This window comes from Lissotriton helveticus, chromosome 1_1 (genome assembly GCF_964261635.1).
Source record: "Lissotriton helveticus chromosome 1_1, aLisHel1.1, whole genome shotgun sequence".
Lineage (NCBI taxonomy): Eukaryota > Metazoa > Chordata > Amphibia > Caudata > Salamandridae > Lissotriton > Lissotriton helveticus.
This window is the reverse complement of record NC_136057.1, coordinates 974,939,308-974,954,132: the sequence shown is the minus strand read 5'-3', so window position 1 is coordinate 974,954,132 and position 14,825 is coordinate 974,939,308.

The following is a 14,825-nucleotide window of genomic DNA, read 5'->3' as shown; positions in this document are numbered from 1 at the left end:
TGCTTACCATTGGCTGCCTTTCTTACCACACTTGCTTGCATCTTATTAGATGGCTTTCCTTCCTCTTGAGTGTGCCCCTCACTTAAACAATAGTCTTTGCAATCCTCTTGATTGGATGACTGGTCCTTCCTCTGCTCATATTCAGGGAAGGTGTAGTTGGCTTTTTTCCCAGCCCTCCTAGAAGTGCAGCAAATGCTTTTGCTCTGTATGGTAGTACAACTCGCCTCTAATACCATCTGTCACCCGTATTGCGTGCTTCCATTTTTTGAGGGTTAAACTTACCACAGCGAGTGGAATCATCCAGAGTCTTGGAATGCTTAAATAACATTTAATTGTGACTTCATCGTTCCAAATGCAGACTTGCATGGTGACACACTTAAGTTCTCAGTCTATGCTGCTGTACCTCATTATTAATTTTTATTTTTTTTGCTGATTCACAGCACTGGCAAAACCGTCAATGAATAGCTTGAAAAGGTGAGACCGCATGGCTTTGCGAATACTACTTGACTTTGGGGCATCTGTAGAGCTCCTACTTGTCGACTGAGCTTCCCACCTATAACTACTCTGATGCTTCAATGTCACTATACATCATCCAAAATCTGATCTCCCTCTCAGTTTCTAGTTTATTCTATAAAACCTCATTCTGGCTGTTCACATCTGCAAAAAAGGTGTCAAGTGAGGCAGATTGTGTTTTATAATGGAGATGCATGTTGGGTAGTCCTATATATTCGTATTTGAATGGTCATTCTCCAGTCTTTTCTGTGAGAAATACTATGACATTTTCCAATATTCTACCATGCTGTGTACTCTTCTCCACCAGAAGTTGAGGTGCCTTCAGCTTAGACCTTTTAAACCATGGTCTTTGTTCTCCCCACATAGTATTTAACAAGCTGGATTACCCTTTGCAATATGAATTTAGGGAAAGACATGGGGAACATCCTAAGGAAGTACAACTTTATACTGGTCCCTGCAATGTACGTTGTAAGGTACACCACTGTGCAAAATCACGTTTTGTCTTGTCTATTAAATGTGATGCATCTGGGACTTACTTTTTTCTCATTTATCCCAAGATGCTTAATCCTAAAATACTTAATTGCGAATGAAGGCCACTTAAACGGTAAGCCTGCTATAGGGGAAGGTGAAGTGTAGAACTTCATCAGTAAAGCCTCACTTTTGGTCCCGTTTCATTTGTACCCAAATAAGCAACCAAACTGGAGTTTCCATGATTTCGGGTAGGGTCAACTCTGGTTTTGGTAGTAGTAGAAGTGTGCAATCTGCATGGATGATATACCAGAGGGTAAGAAAAGCACTGATTTTTAGAAGCTTGTCCGAATGGTAAGAGAAAAATAAGTGGTGACTGGATTTGCCTGATTTGCAACTCTGTCAATGGTGAATTTCTCAGATTGGACCTTGTAGCATGTGACCATAGAGGTGGAAGACTGATGGCCATCTAATTTTCTGTGTCAATTTATTCATGAGGCCAGGTCTCTGTAGTACCCTAAACCGACCCATTCTACCCTATCAAAAGCTTTTTCTGCATACAAGGACACAGGCCTAGTTTTGTGCTTACTTACCATAACGGGAGGAAAAGGTTTTATATGGTGACTAGAGGAGCATCCTGGGACAAAGAAGGCTGGATTTCTATGTACCAAAAAGGAAGGAATTTCCACAGGCTTTAGGCCAGTTATTTAACCAAAAATGTATCCCCAAGCATTTATTTGATAAATTGGCCTATGGTGACCCGCTTTATTGAAGCGGGTCCTTATCCAGCTCCAGAAGAAATTAGACTGAAGCTTAAGTTTTGTAGGAATGCAGTTGCAGTCAGCTTATCTGTAAACATTGCAGCACAGTGGTGCAATAATGTACGGTTGAACTTATCAATCAAAAGCTATCTTATCCTGATGCTCTGCTTGAAAGTGTTGTATGGCCGCCAGGATTCCTTCTTCTGCGCGATCTTTCATGTTTTTTTGGATTCTTCCAGTATATGTGAGGGTGACCTGCGTGAGGAAGCATTCTCGAAGTGATTATCCAGTGGCTCCAAAGGGATATAACTTGTAAACTGGTGCAAGAATTTATCCTATAAGTAATGGATTGGTGATTATCTATTGAGTATCTCTGAGTTGGGGTAGAGCAGTGTGAGCCCATCTACTTCAATTGCAAAGCTAAGCCTGCCTACTTTCTCTGATTTAACAGAATGATAAAATGTTAATTGATAGCTCTTTCTCAGTCAGAGTTAAGATTTATTTTAGTGTGAATTGCAAGTCATTGTTTTTTTTGATCGTGGTGACCCCCCCCCCCCCCCCCATGTTGCTCACTCAAAATTTGATTTTGCTGTTCTTTGCTGATGGAATTTTGCTTTTTTCTGGTAGCGAGCAGATTCTTTAATTGGCCTCACCTTAATACTTTAGATGCCGCAGCTTCGGCAGAGCTGACCGAATGCTCCTGAGTCATTGCCCTACAGATTGAACTGTAGTTTCTTTATCACCCGAGGGTATTTAATAGCCACCCAGTTGTTATCCAAGACTGTTTTTTGGTTCCTAAGCATCAAGCGCCTTCTCCAGCCGTAGAACTGATAGAACGTTGCCTAATGTCTTCAGATTGTCACTCAGAAGACACAAAAAGTAGGTACCAGGAAATGAATAATTCTAATGTCTGTCATTTAGGCACTGCAAAAATGTATACCGTCTCTCCTGGATGGGGTAAGCATAAGGGTTCCAAAAGAGCAAGATCTGTTGGTAAACTCACTGGTATAATTATGTTGCAGCATATTTCTTGTGGCCCAGAATAACAGGTCAGGTGCAGTATCCCAGTTGCCTCCTATTCGACTGTTGAAATGCCCCAGTTCTACCACAAACCTGTTATGAAACGCAGCCTGCCTTCCATTGATGTCATACACTGGACAAATTATCACCTATGAAGATGACTAAAAGTCTTATAAAGGCAGGTCTACCATTGATCAGTCTAGGTTGTGCATTAACTGGCCATCAGATTCTTATTAATCAGTATTGCAACTTCCTTCCGCCATCTGTTCCTGGAGAGAGACCATTCGCATAGACCACTTTCACCACATATTCTTTTTGAAGCTTTATGAATTCCAATTTGGACAGGTTAGTTTCTTCTAGTTTTTTTGCCCACAATTATGCAAGAACTTTTCCGTTTAATAGAACTATTGAGTCCTTTCACATGCATATAATATGTTGAATCCTAGCAGTTGTAAAGCATGAAGCATTAACATGGTTCGACGGGTATTGTAGTTACATTTATATAGCGTTCACTACCCCTGATGAGGCGTCAAAGCGCTTCTTTGGCAAGTAGCGCGCTACTCCGGAACCCATTAAGGTTTGTATAGTGAAATATGAAAGTAATTTGAGTGGTGGATAGGTTAGTCAGTTATTTGGGTTCAGAAGGATAGCGGAGGGATAGAAGACGGGTGGGGGAGGGAAAGGTTTGCATTTATGTAGAGCATGTTACCCCTGATGGGGGGGTGTTGAAGCACTTTCTTGGCGAGTAGCATGCTACTCCGGAACACATAAGGATTAGTGGTGAATTAGTGTAGTGAAATATGAAAGTAATTTGAGTGGAGGATATTAGTTATTTGGAACTGGAATAAGTATAGCAGTAGAGGGGATGGCTCAGAAGTGCCTTGTGAAGAAAGGGAGGAATGGTAGCTCACTTCACAAAGGCCTAATTTAAACACCTGTCTGGGGGGGGGGGGGAAGCAAACGAGAAAACATTGGTGACTGGTTTTAAATCTACTCAACTGCCACATCTGCATAATCGCCTTTACAAAGGACAACATGATTAAGGACCATTAAGCATGTTCACCTGGAACAAAAGAGCTGTAGTACACTGGCAGATGCTGCAGCAAACACCGTAGTGCATGCGCTATATTCAAGGATCTATTACAACTTGAAATCTCCAATCCTTATCAGGTAAAGTTTGCAAATGATTACAAAATGATGAACAAATTCTAGATATTGGACTACTTGACTCTTATGCATACAGAGTCAACCTCAAAGTACTTTAGCAATTGGGCAACTTGATTTCTACATTGAAATAAAAAATGTCCCAAAAATTGTAAATGTACCACACGAATCACTTCAGGGTGAACCTAAAAACACAACCCTAAAAGCCGAACAGATTTTGATTTATGCAACATAATGGAGGACTTTTTACTTGGGATCTAGATAAAGTGGAAAACTAATTCCTCATGATTTACAATGACCCTTCTTGGATACGGACTATACCCCATATTCCAGGATATTGGGAGCGATCTACTTTCAATATAATAATCTCCTATGCAACACCTTCAGTGACGATTTATAATGAGCTGTGGATTAAGAAAATGTATGGTACAAAACGAAAGTAAAATGCTACTGCGATAGGCAAGCCCAGCACAAAGGGGGGTAGCTTGGCTTGAGTGACAAGGCGGTAGAAGGCTGTTGTGTTAAGCCGGCTATGACCAAATAATAACTCCCTGCACACCACACAAAGGACACCACACCACTGTTATAGAAAAATACGTTTCGTTTATGTAAAAGTTCTCTGGGTTTGAAGGAAGTTCACTTAGGTAATCACATTCACATTTCTTACATGGGTTTGATTAGCTGTGTACTGGTTTCTCAGGAATAAATAGTTGGACTCTAATAAATATACTGGATAAATATCAGGATTCAATACATTAGAATAAATATCAGCAATGACTGGAATAAATATCAGCAGTGACTGGAATAAATATCAGCAATGACTGGGCAGTTTCCTAGCAGGTTAGATACTGATCGTTTCACATAAATATCACGGTCATTCTGGTATCGCTGCCACCAATTAATCACTTTCAGGGTAAACACATTACGTTTGTCATTCAATGCGGAATGCGTGCTCTTACAGTTTTTGAAGTGTTCACGGGTTTGGGCTCTCTGGCACAAGATACGCGTGATAATCCCTTAGTTGCACTCACAACTCATTGTGCGTATATCTGGAAGATAAAGGCATAAAATGACTACGGCAATTACACTCCGCGGCCAGCCGGTTCAATGCTACTGCTGCCGGAGGAGTCTGTGCGCTTCTGTCAGCGCAGGCGGGGTTTCCGAAGGCGGCTCCAGTTCACGAGTCTTGGGACCGTCGAACGGGCTGCCGGAGGGGCCAAAACACCTGCGCGCACAGTTCAAAATGAGACCGCATCACAGTTCCACAACAACGCGGCAACTTCAGGGGTAGAGATGGCCCACCTCACTTCGGCGGTGCCGGTAAGCGCTCCAGTCAGTATGGCACTTCTCCCAAGGGCGAAGGGGGGTTCCAGGGGCTCTGCGATCCTCCCTCCGAGCTCACTCACGGGGGGGGTTCCCGCCCACACACCAGCTCCCAAGTCACTTGGGCAGGGCAGAGACAGTAATCTCGCCCAAATGAAGGCCAGCCTTTCCCCGCCCCAGCGCAGCACCTCACCTTCTATCCACAAACAGCGCGTCGACGGCGGTGGGTTCGGAGACGTCCGAACGCCCGCCAGGAGGCACTTAAGTTGAAGGTGGCACTTTTAAGAGTTGCAGTTGCGATCTCACCACTGGGGGGCGGGGAGGCTCTGACTATGGCCAAAGTCTCTGAGGGGCAATTGGGCACTCGCTGACCAGGCGCTGAAGGCTAGAGGTCACTGCTCACGCTTCTGACTGGAACGCCAGTCAGGGTCCACGCCAGCGACCTCTGCTGTTCTTCTGCCTGCGCTATCAGCTGCCTCAGGGGGTTAACAGGGCAGGTGTCAATCTGGGGTCAAGTCCTCTTCTTCTGGTGTTCTTTGATCATTCTTTTTATGGCCGCCAGGGACTGGGCCTTTTATAGCCCGTGCCCTAGGATGCCAGCACGAGCCAGAAGGTTCTAGAACCTTCCCTGGCTATGTCAATGACATGGCCCTTTCAAGGTATCTTTTTGGTCATTAGGAGCCACCGTACTGGGCTTCCTAAGGCAGCCATTTTGTGTACTTGTAACTCCTGAGGGGATTCCTGTCAGGTTTGCAGGTTACACAAAGTGCGCCAAAACCTTCAAAGGGTCAGAGGGGCTCCAATGGGAGTCACTCTCATAGGGGACAATGGTGTCCACCATTTTAGGGTTGACAACCCCAGTTGGTTATGCCACTGGTTCCGTCAGGCGCCTTGTATATAGGTGCCAGGAACTTGGTGAGCAACTGGGCATCAAAGAGCATCTAGCCCCATGGGACAACACACAAAAAGGTCCTGATAGACAAAGAAAAAGCGACAAATTTTAGGAGGCACGGGGGGAACAAAATAAATCATAGTGTGAGGGGACTTTCAGAAGCAGACAGGTCTAACACGCGTCCCCCCCCCAGCTGAAAGTGGGGAGAGCTACCCAACCCCTTGGGAGTTTTCAACACTAAGGCGGAAATACCTGGAGAGACCGTCTGCATTGGCGTGGTCAGCTCCGGGCCGATGTTCCACCCGAAAGTCCATTCCCTGTAGGGAGATAGACCACCTCAACAGTTTTGGGTTTTCCCCCTTCATCTGCATGAGCCAACGAAGGGGTCGGTGGTCTGTCTGAACCAGGAAGTGCGAACCAAACAGGTATGGTCGCAGCTTCTTCAGTGCCCAGACCACCGCAAAGGCTTCCCGCTCAATGGTACTCCATCTCTGTTCCCGGGGAAGTAGTCTCCGTGACAGGAAGACCACGGGTTGATCCAGACCCTCTTCATTGAGTTGCGATAGCACCGCCCCAATGCCAATGTCGGATGCGTCTGTCTGGACAATGAATTCCTTTGAGAAATCTGGAGCCTTCAAAATTGGAGCGTTGCACAATGCTTGTTTCAGGGTGTCGAAGGCTCGTTGGCAAGCCTCGGTCCAGATGACTCTCCTGGGTTGCTTCTTGGCCGTGAGTTCAGTAAGGGGAGCCACGATAGTGCAATACCCCTTCACGAACCGTCTGTAGTAACCTGTGAGGCCCAGGAAGGCTCGGACCTCAGTCTGGGTCTTGGGGGGTTCCCAGGCCACGATTGCCTCAATCTTTGCCTGAAGGGGTTGCACCGTTCCCCGGCCCACCAAGTGACCTAAGTACACCACCGACCCCTGCCCAATCTGACACTTGCTGGCCTTGATTGTCAGACCAGCTTGTTCCAGGGCCTGGAGAACGTCTTGCAGGTGCTGCAAGTGATCCTCCCACCTGCTACTGAAGATGGCAATGTCGTCCAGGTAAGCAGCAGAGAAGGATTCCTTCCCAGTGAGGATCGTGTTCACCAGTTGCTGGAATGTTGCAGGAGCGTTCTTGAGCCCAAAGGGCATCACACAGAACTGGTAGTGTCCATCAGGTGTGGAGAAGGCTGACCTTTCCTTTGCTCCATCAGTCATGGGAATCTGCCAGTACCCTGCTGTGAGGTCAATGGTACTCAGATATTGGGCAGCTCCCAACCGGTCAATTAGTTGATCCGCCCGAGGGATCGGATGAGCATCGGTCTTCGTGACCGAATTGAGTCCTCGATAGTCCACGCAGAATCGCAATTCTGGCGTGGTGCCAGGTGGTGCAGCTTTGGGAACTAAAACCACCGGGCTAGACCAAGGGCTATTCGAAGGTTCAATGACTCCGAGCTCCAGCATCTTAGCTACTTCGCTTCGGATGCTGGCCTTCACCTTGTCCGACAGCCGGTAAGACTTAGACTTCACAGGTGGACTGTCACCAGTGTCCATGTCATGAACACACAGATGGGTCTTACCCGGGACAAGGGAGAACAGAGGAGAGAATGACCCCAAGACCTGGCGACATTCCTCCTGCTGCTCCAGAGTTAGGGATGGTGAGAGTTTCACTACCCCCACTGACCCATCCTTCTCTTGAGACGCAAACATGTCGGGGAGAGGCTCAGTGTCCTCTTCCTCCGATCCATCAGTCACCATGATTAACATGACTTCGGGCCTCTCATAGTGGGGCTTGAGGCGATTGGCATGCAGCACCCTATGGGGATGCCGTGGGGTCTTGACGTCCACCAGGTAGGTAGACTTGCCCATCTTTTCCAATACCTCATAGGGGCCTGTCCAACGGTCCTGAAGAGCGCTCAGCTCTCCCGGCTCCATCACCCACACCCTCTGTCCAGGCTCCAGCTCCACTGGGTGAGCGTTGTGGTCGTACCACGCTTTCATCACTGCCTGGCTGGCTTCCAAGTTGTCAGAAGCTTGCTTCCACAACTTAGCCATTTGGCTCCGGAAGGCCAGCATGTAGCTCACCACATCCTGGGGAACTTTCCGGGGAGACTTTTCCCAGGAGTCCCTCACTAGGCTGAGAGGTCCACGTACAGGGTGCCCGTACAAAAGCTCGAAGGGGCTGAAGCCCACTCCCTTCTGCGGCACTTCCCTGTGAGAAAAAAGTAAACAGGGTAGGAGGACGTCCCATTTCCTCCGCAGGCTTTCGGGTAGACTTCTGATCATACCCTTCAACGTCTTGTTGAATCTTTCCACAAGGCCATTGGCCTGTGGGTGATAAGGAGTGGTGAACCGGTAGGTCACTCCATACTCCTTCCACATTGCCCGCATGTATGCTGACATGAAGTTGGTCCCCCTATCAGACACAACTTCCTTGGGGAAACCCACTCGGGTAAAGATCCCCATCAGGGCCTTTGCCACCACCGGTGCAGTGATGGTTCTCAGAGGAATTGCCTCTGGATATCTTGTGGCATGATCCACCAGTACCAGGATAAACCTTTGACCGGAGGTTGTCTGTGGATCTAGGGGCCCAGCAATGTCGATGCCCACCCTTTCAAAGGGGGTGCCAACGACGGGAAGTGGTTCCAGGGGAGCTTTCAGCTTCATCCCCGTTTTCCCACTGGCTTGGCATGACACACACGACCGACAGTATGCGTCGGACGCCACCCTCATTCGAGGCCAATAAAAGTGGGGGACAAGCCTGGCAAAGGTCTTGTCCTGACCCTAGTGTCCTGCCAAGGGAATCTCATGAGCCAACTCTAACAGGAAGGCTCGGTAACACTGTGGGACTACCAGGGCCCATGACAACCTGTGCACTGGCGCCCTGGGTTCACTGTAGAGAAGGCCATCCTCCCAGTAAACATGATAGTTCCCAGACTCGTTACCCGCTGCTTGGGCTTCAGCCTGTTGCCTCAGACCCTCGAGGGAGGGACATTCCCTTTGTCCCTTGCTCAGTTCCTCCCTGGACGGACCTCCGTCCACTCGCCAATCAGCGGGGATAGGTAAGTTCTCCAACTGAACCGTGTCCTCCTCCGTGGACTCCAGGTCCACCTCCGCAGGTGGCCTATCCGCCTCACGGGGCACGGACGTCGAGGCAGGCTCCTCCTGTCCTCGACATGCTCCCTCATCAGCAGCTACGGGGCGGGCCATTGTTCCAGACTCCGACCCCTGCGACTTCTCCTCTCGAGCAGTCGCTGACCTGGTACTCACACAGGCCCAATCAGGTGTACCCAGCATCTCAGAATGAGTCCGGTATTCCACCTCCTTCCAAGCATTGTGCTCCATATCATTGCCCAGCAAACAATCGACTGGCACGGCGGGGCTTACGGCGACTCGAAGTGGACCTGCAACCCCTCCCCACTCAAAGGGAACCTCGGCCACAGGATAGTGACCCATTCTGCCGTCAGCCATTGCGGCTGGATGAAGTACGCCTGGCATCACCTGCTCCGAGGACACCAGATGACTCCTTACCATAGTCATACTGGCTCCTGTATCTCTCAGAGCTTCCCCTCTATGGCCATTCATGGTGATCCACTGCCCATACTTGGTAGTATTCGCGGGCACCTGGATCTTTGGAACCATCTCCCGATCACCCAGGGACACTAAGGTGACTCCCGCCCACTCCCTTCCCTTACTTAAGGACATCTCCTCCCCGAGCGCTACACTAGCGACTCCCGGGGCCTTTCCTCCAGTGGGAGGGGGTGGTCTCTTTGGGCATTTCGGGTCTCCTTTGTAATGTCCAATACCACCGCACTCAAAGCAATGGACAACCCTTGGCTGCTGACTCTGGCCAGGGTTAGGGTTCTTCTGCGGGTTAGCCTTAGAGTTGGAAAAGGTGTTTTTCCCCTTAAAGTTATTTTGGGGACCTTTGGAGAACTTTCTTATTATCTCCCCCCTCTTTCCTCTGGGGAGCGCCCTGTCCGGACTTCTGAGAATCTCCTCCAGTCCCCTTCGTGGACACTCGGGTACTCGCCCAAATGTCCGCCTCCTCAGCAAGCTTACGGGGGCAAGTAAGTTTGCTGTCTACCAGGTGTTGCCTCAGCTCGGGAAGACATTTCTCGAGTAGATGCTCCTTGAGGATTAAGTCATACAACCCTTGATAGTCCTCCACCTCACTACCTTGGACCCACCCTTCCAGGGCTTTCTTGGCAAAATCCAGGAAGTCAACCCAATTTTGTGAGCTCAGCTTGTGGCTGCCCCTAAACCTTTGCCGCTATTTCTCGGGGGTCAACCCAAACTTCCTGATGAGCGCCACCTTCATGGCGGGGTAATTAACCTGTTCCTCCCGGTCTAGGGCCAATAGGGCATCCCTACCTGTCGGAGGCATGCACCGGTATAATCCACCACCCCAATGCTTCTCATGGATCCCATGGGCTCTTAAGGAGACCTCATAGGCTGCCAGCCACTTGGCTATGTCGTCTCCAGCGGTATAACTGGCGACTACGTCCTTGGGTAAATGGGGCCTGGGCTCCTTGGCAAATTCCTTTGACTCGACACCCTTCGGAGTGATGTTAGAGGCCTGGAACTCGAGTTCTCGTAGCTTGAACTCGTGTTCCATCCTTTTCCTTTCCATCTCCAGCTTGGACTCATGTTCCAACCTCCTCCCCTCCCTCCGTTCTTCCAACTCCATTTTTGCTATTTCCCACCTTAACAGTCTTTCCTCTCTCCTGTCAGCTAACTCGGTTTCTGACAACCCTCTCGATGACACACTGCTGCCCTCCCGCGAGGTTGCCTTGGGGCTGATTGACATCTCACCCACCCCTGGGGGACATTCCGCAGTCCTATCAATGACAGTACCTCTGTCCGATTCCTCCTCTTCCACCATTCCCTCCGTGTGTGCTTCCACCCATGCTCGCAGACTAGTACGGAGCTCCTCTCTTTTGGCCCCTCGCCTGACAAACACTCCCCTCTCCTGACAGAAATCCTGAGCTGGGCCACAGTATAGGTCTCCAGCTCTGACATTTTGAATTCCATCTTGTCAGTGAAAAGTGTGGACCACCACCCCGAAGTAGGTGACCAGGATAAGAACTTTGAGGGTCACTTCCACCCACCTCCAGGAAAGAATTTGGAAAAAGCAAAACGTTGAATTTGAGGGCCGCTAGGAGAAAACTCCGGGTGTGTACCTGTGGTGCACACTGAATTATGTGGTTCAAAACAATCCCACCCGCTGAGCACCAATTTTATGTTGGACCTGCGATAGGCAAGCCCAGCACAAAGGGGGGTAGCTTGGCTTGAGTGACAAGGCGGTAGAAGGCTGTTGTGTTAAGCCGGCTATGACCAAATAATAACTCCCTGCACACCACACAAAAAGAAGGACACCACACCACTGTTATAGAAAAATATGTTTCGTTTATGTAAAAGTTCTCTGGGTTTGAAGGAAGTTCACTTAGGTAATCACATTCACATTTCTTACATGGGTTTGATTAGCTGTGTACTGGTTTCTCAGGAATAAATAGTTGGACTCTAATAAATAAATATACTGGATAAATATCAGGATTCAATACATTAGAATAAATATCAGCAATGACTGGAATAAATATCCGCAATGACTGGAATAAATATCAGCAATGACTGGAATAAATATCAGCAATGACTGGAATAAATATCAGCAATGACTGGAATAAATATCAGCAATGACTGGAATAAATATCAGCAATGACTGGACAGTTTCCTAGCAGGTTAGATACTGATCGTTTCACATAAATATCACAGGGTCATTCTGGTATCGCTGCCACCAATTAATCACTTTCAGGGTAAACACATTAAATTTGTCATTCAATGCGGAATGCGTGCTCTTACAGTTTTTGAAGTGTTCACCGGTTCGGGCTCTCTGGCACAAGATACGCGTGATAATCCCTTAGTTGCACTCACAACTCATTGCGCGTATATCTGGAAGATAAAGGCATAAAATGACTACGGCAATTACACTCCGCGGCCAGCCGGTTCAATGCTACTGCTGCCGGAGGAGTCTGTGCGCTTCTGTCAGCGCAGGCGGGGTTTCCGAAGGCGGCTCCAGTTCACGAGTCTTGGGACCGTCGAACGGGCTGCCGGAGGGGCCAAAACACCTGCGCGCACAGTTCAAAATGAGACCGCATCACAGTTCCACAACAACGCGGCAACTTCAGGGGTAGAGACGGCCCACCTCACTTCGGCGGCGCCGGTAAGCGCTCCAGTCAGTATGGCACTTCTCCCAAGGGTGAAGGGGGGTTCCAGGGGCTCCGCGATCCTCCCTCCGAGCTCACTCACGGGGGGGGGGTTCCCACCCACACACCAGCTCCCAAGTCCCTCGGGCAGGGTAGAGACAGTAATCTCGCCCAAATGAAGGCCAGCCTTTCCCCGCCCCAGCGCAGCACCTCACCTTCTATCCACAAACAGAGCGTCGACGGCGGTGGGTTCGGAGACGTCCGAACGCCCGCCAGGAGGCACTTAAGTTGAAGGTGGCACTTTTAAGATTTGCAGTTGCAATCTCACCACTGGGGGGCGGGGAGGCTCTAACTATGGCCAAAGTCTCTGAGGGGCAATTGGGCACTCGCTGACCAGGCGCTGAAGGCTAGAGGTCACTGCTCACGCTTCTGACTGGAACGCCAGTCAGGGTCCACGCCAGCAACCTCTGCTGTTCTTCTGCCTGCGCTATCAGCTGCCTCAGGGGGTTAACAGGGCAGGTGTCAATCTGGGGTCAAGTCCTCTTCTTCTGGTGTTCTTTGATCATTCTTTTTATGGCCGCCAGGGACTGGGCCTTTTATAGCCTGTGCCCTAGGATGCCAGCACGAGCCAGAAGGTTCTAGAACCTTCCCTGGCTATGTCAATGACATGGCCCTTTCAAGGTATCTTTTTGGTCATTAGGAGCCACCGTACTGGGCTTCCTAAGGCAGCCATTTTGTGTACTTGTAACTCCTGAGGGGATTCCTGTCAGGTTTGCAGGTTACACAAAGTGCGCCAAAACCTTCAAAGGGTCAGAGGTCAGAGGGGCTCCAATGGGAGTCACTCTCATAGGGGACAATGGTGTCCACCATTTTAGGGTTGACAACCCCAGTTGGTTATGCCACTGGTTCCGTCAGGCGCCTTGTACATAGGTGCCAGGAACTTGGTGAGCAACTGGGCATCAAAGAGCATCTAGCCCCATGGGACAACACACAAAAAGGTCCTGGTAGACAAAGAAAAAGCGACAAATTTTAGGAGGCACGGGGGAACAAAATAAATCATAGTGTGAGGGGACTCTCAGAAGCAGACAGGTCTAACAGCTACTTACCCAGTATGCACCTGTTCTTGGCATGTAGAGCTGTAGATTCACATGCCCTGCACACTTCAGCAATCCAGCGCTGGGTCTGGATACCTGCAAGCTGCCCCTCCCCAAAGAAGCCCCCCCCTCCCCTCCAGCAACTTCAAAACTGGTATTTCTCCTCACACAGTTGGGGACTCGCTTGGGTTTGGTCCTCCAACGCGCCCCTTTCTTCACACAGAAGGGTTTTCTCTTACTTTTAAACACGCCCCTTTACACACCCATTGCAGGGAACTTGGTTTTTCACTGGATTAACCCCTTTGTTGCTGGCTTGCAGCTATATTTGTTTTGGTCATGGAAATAAATAGCTCTCTGTAATGGCGGGCTTCGCTCGCGTTGCCGCTTTCACGTGAGTTTGGCTCGTGGGTTCGACTCCTGTCCACCTCACGAGCCAAAACCTGAGTATAGTGTGTTTACTTTTGAAAATGTGTATACACGTGCCACGGCCCATGTATACCCTGTTGTGTTTCGAATTGCTTTCCTCACGCATGGACGGCTGAGTCTTTCCGTTTGCCATTGTAATCACCGGCTTCACGGAGACCAGACGTCCATGACGGGTGGAGTCATCTTTGAAAAGAATAAACTTCTTTACCTGAACCCACTGTTTCATCTTCGTTTATCACATATTTTGGCGACGATCGGGAGACTCCACCCCACCCACGCTGATCTTTTTCCGGAATCAACACCTCGTCAATTTCGAGTGATGTCATTGGTCGGATGAAACTACCGCTTTTCCAATCAACGGAGTTGCCTTTCTAAATTTCGTCTTTCAGCGACTCCTATTGGGCGGTTACAATCATCTTCTACTCGATCAACCTCATTGGATGTTCCTTTATTCAACAACTTTATTGAGGTATCGGTGAAGACTGAAGACACGACAAGGTACTGTGTTGGTTGAAAGTGTTTATTTAATTAGCGCATCTTCAGCGATATGCACGTTGTGATCGAAAACACTGTGTGTCACTACAGCGACACGCACGCTTTCGACTTACAACGCTTTTGAGATTTATTTATTTATTTAATTTTGTTTTAACACTCATCCATCGCGTGTCACCCTCAACGATACGCACGTTATTGCTGGATCTACATTTATTCATTGCGTGTCATCTCCAACGATACGCACGTTGTTATATTGACATTTAACCATTGTGGGCTACTCCAGCGACACGCACGCTTTCAACATTTAATCACAGGGTTGTGCACCGCGTATCACAACGATACGCACGCTTTTCATTCCAGAATTAGCATATTTACAACAAAACAGTCGTATTTAAAGATTTAATCTTCTTCTTTGTTTAAATTACATATCCTCATTTTAAAACTTTGGTAATATTTAGATGTCTATGATTTCAACAAGTTAT